This window comes from Myotis brandtii, unplaced genomic scaffold, assembly GCF_000412655.1.
Source record: "Myotis brandtii unplaced genomic scaffold, ASM41265v1 scaffold825, whole genome shotgun sequence".
Classification (NCBI taxonomy): Eukaryota; Metazoa; Chordata; class Mammalia; order Chiroptera; family Vespertilionidae; genus Myotis; species Myotis brandtii.
This window is the reverse complement of record NW_005371349.1, coordinates 189,598-193,360: the sequence shown is the minus strand read 5'-3', so window position 1 is coordinate 193,360 and position 3,763 is coordinate 189,598. Positions and strand designations below refer to the sequence as shown.

Here is a 3,763-nt window from a genome sequence, read left to right as displayed (position 1 = left end):
GCTGAAGGGCAGCGGGGCAGCGAGGGCGCCCCCAGCACCAGGCAGGCCAGAGGCCCGGACTGTCCCAAGCAGGAGGCAGGTCCGGCAGGGCCTCCGTCCTGTTTCTAAGCAAAAGACAGACAGACGGACACAGTGCCCAGAACCCGCCACCCGTGGGCGGGTGGGGGAGGGGGTGCTGCACCCTAAGACACCCTCAATCTAAAAACAAGTGGAGCCCGGCGGGCTGTGGGCTCGGTCCCCGGGGTGGAACGTGCAGGAGGCAGCCGACCCATGATTCTCTCTCACCACTAATGTCTCTCTCTCCCTCTCCCTTCCGCTCTGAAATCAATAAAAATATTTTTTTAAAATAAAAATAAATAAAAGCAAATGGAAACTGGCCCAGGTTGTTCCCCTTCTGGATGCTGCTCCTGGACAGTGACCTCCTCCTCCTGTTTGACCAACTGCTTTTCCACGTGAGGCCAACGCTGGACAGGGAACCTGGGTTTGGCGAGGCCTGGGAGATTCGAGCCGTGAAGAGAGGGCCACAGCCCAGCTCCTGGGTGCCCAGTGCCCAGTGCCCAGTGCCTGGTGCCTGGCCTCCGCCCTGCCCCGCCTCCCCTGCAGAGCACCGAGGCCAGACGGTGCCCGAGACGAGGGGCCTGGTGCTGTGGGCCCGGCCCCGGCCTGTCCGGTCACTGACCTGTTGGCCAGCAGGGATCGCGCCGTATAATTTGGAATTAGCTGCTCGGCCTGCAGCTGAGCCCCGGTAAATGCCCTGTCTCTGAGCAAGGCAGCTGCCGGCGGATTGAACTCTGCGGCCCCCATGTTTGAACCGGCACATCCCCACTCACAAGGCCTACGGGTTCCCTGTCCTCTGTCGCCAGGCGGTCAGGCGCTCGGGGCCTGGACCCGCGGCTGAGAACACCCTCCCTGGCACCCACTGCCTCCCTCGGAGGCCTCTTCACGTAAAGACGGCACAAACTCCACCAGGACCAGCCAGTGCTCAGCACACAGTAGGTCCACTCAGACTCCTTGCAGGTGGGTTGGAGTTGGCATCTGTGGCCTCAGGAACTGGGATCAGGTCCCTGGGGGGACGGAGCCCGGCAGGGTGGCCTCATGACCAGGCGGTGGGTAGAATCCTACAAATGTCGGATTTGGAATTCTCGTTTTCAAAGTGGGAACATGGCGAGGAGCAGGGAACAGTCCTTTGCAATAATAATTAGGGCAGAAACACAAGGAGTCAGTTCCTAAAATGACAACTGAACACACGTAGCTACTTTTGCTCCCCCCTGACAAGCCCCCTAACACTAGCAAGAAAGGTTGTTTTGAAGCTAGAAACCCCCGAGGACCTGGAGAACTGGGAAGGAAACCCCGCGAGGTGGGTCCAGGCGCAAAGGGACAGCGGAGCAGGCCTCCCGGGGCTGGGTCCTGAGCCCAAAAGCGGGGAGGGGGGCGAGAAACAGACCCTGCAAAGGCTCGGAACAGGTGGGGCAGGCGGCTCAGAGCAGCTCCCTAAAGAGCCCCCAGATCCCAGGTGGCTGCCCACCCCAGATCCCTGCGGGGCGAGGGGGCGGGGAGGTGTATTTCGGGGGAAGTGACGCAGGGGCTCTGGGCCGGGGGACTTCGTGAACGGGACAGAGGGGTATCCGCACCGCGAGGCCGAGGGGCCGCTCAGCCCCAGCGTCTCCCCTGCGCCTGTGGGTGGAGGAGAACCTGAGGTGCCTGTACTGTTCCCCAGCCCCCAGAGGAGGCTCTCCCTTCAGGAAGCCCCGGGACAAGCCAGCGGGGCCGGGAGCCCTCTGGCCGAGCGGGGCCTCGTCCACGTGAACAAACAGCCTTCGGAGGAAGAGCCGCCCGCAGCCCAGGGCGCGGCCCAGGGGAGCAGAAAGCCTCAGAGACGTGTGTCTGTGCCCCCGGAGCAGCATCCGGAACCGGAGCCGGGAGCCGGGTGCTATTTTAAGGAGGACATTTGGGGAACAAAAGAACGGCTGCAAGACTAAAGCCTGAGAACAGCAAGAGAAGCCTCGACAGAGGGGGGACAGCAGCGAGGCGAGAGGCGCGTCTGGATGCAAAGCCGAAACACGCGGAGAGAAGGGAGAGGGGAGGGTGGAGGAGCGAGGACAGGTCACGTGTGGGTGGGAGAGCGAGAGGGTCGTCAATTATGTCATTCAAGGAACTTCCCCAGAAGCGAGTTTCCACGTTCTCCACGCGACGGAGGGGCAGGGCCCACACGGAGGCACCTCCTCATGGGAAACAAAGCCGGGAGCCGAGCACGGTCCCCTGCGTCCAGGCCCACGGAGGACCCGCCGGGACAGGAAGGGAATGCGCTGCGGAGCCCAGCGCGACGGGGCATCCGCCGGGGCCGGGCCTTCCATGCGCCTGGGAGACAGGCTTTCTGGCCTGGAACCGCCTCCTGGGCCAAGTCAACAAACAAACGTGAGACTAAAGTGAAGAGGCAGGAGCAGGCGCTCAGACGAACTCGCTCCCCAGCCACCGCCCCAGGAGGCTCCTGGAGGACGCGCGCCAGCACAACCAGGGCGTCACGCGTGGAGGAGGCCAAGGGGAGAGGACACACTGGGCGGTGAGAGGGAGCGAGGAGGCGAACCCACGGGCGGGAGAAGGGTGATCGAGAGGGCGGGGTCCAGGTGAGGGTGGGTCACATGTCCCCCCCCCACCCCACCCCCATGACACCAGATGAGCCGGCCCCGGGTCTCACCTGCACGTGGCCGCTCGGACCAGGTCCCAGTGGGCGGCCTGCTCTGCTCTCCACACTCGGCCATAAAACACACAGAAAGAACTGTCCCTCGACGCTGCGCCCCCTCCCCCCCAGCCTCTGCCATCATCTCCCCGCCTCCTCCCCACACCCCACGGGAACGGGTCACCAGGGGAGTCGCCGGGCAAACTAGCCTGTGGCCCCTCCTCCGTGCACTTGGTCATTTCACGCAGGTGGCCCTGCCGTCCGCTCCGTTTCTAGAAAGTTCTTCCTTCTCCTTCACCTCAGCACTGCCCCGGAGGCCGCTCTCTGCACCTCCATTTGCTTCCCCGTTTCAGAGCCGGGCACGAGGCCAGGGGTCCTCTGGTACAGCCCATACTACAGGCGAGAAAACCGAGGCCAGAGGCCTCACCTGCGGGTCTCCTGCGCAGGGGCAGCCCCTCCAGGCCGCGACCCCGCCCCTGCACACCCGCATCGCCCACCGGGGAGATGTCACACGTCTGCCCTGTCACACACAAGCCCAGACGTGATCTTTGATTGAAGAGCGAGCAGCTCCGTGTCGGTCCCGGTTGCTGGCCGTCCTGACATTTATCTCCTGGAGAGGAGGGTGAACTAACGGCTCGCAAAGCGTCCCCTGTCCCCTCCCACGAGGATGGGAAAGGTCAGCGGGAGAGCCGGGCAGTGCAGGGCCCGCAGCCGCAGGGCCGCACTTCACTCCCCTTGGGCCGCGGGATCCCACAGCGGCCTGGAGAGCCTGGGCAGGTGTGAGCAGACGGACAGACAGAGCAGAGGGTCCGCGGCACCTCCTACCACAGACGCCGTGGCCCATCCGGGGCCCGGTGGATCCCCCCTCCTTCTCGGCCCTACTTGCTCCGAGTGGGACGCACGCCATATCTTTGAGCTCAGCCTGAGCTTGCACAATAATACCCGCCCAGAAAACAAATTAAAAATAGGAAAAATCCATCCCAGCCGGTCCTGCCGAGGCAGAGTGCTGTCGGATTGCTAGGCAACCCCGCAGTCCTGTGGGAAGAGGCCTCGCCGAGCTCGCGGCGCGGAAATGGCGCTCTGGGC

At 64.0% G+C, this 3,763-nt stretch overlaps 1 long non-coding RNA gene across 2 annotated transcripts in view; it reads left to right on the top strand.

The window, feature by feature from the left end:
- Positions 1–299: 299 nt before the first annotated feature.
- The window catches only part of LOC106724438, a 4,724-nt gene continuing 1,260 nt past the window's right edge, over positions 300–3,763 (top strand). Inside the window, exons 1-2 of one of the 2 annotated variants that reach the window (XR_001360236.1) lie at positions 300–745; positions 864–992. This is a non-coding gene — a long non-coding RNA (uncharacterized LOC106724438). Of the gene's footprint in view, positions 746–863; positions 1,018–3,763 lie in introns of both variants that reach the window. The other variant, XR_001360235.1, reaches the window with a different exon arrangement.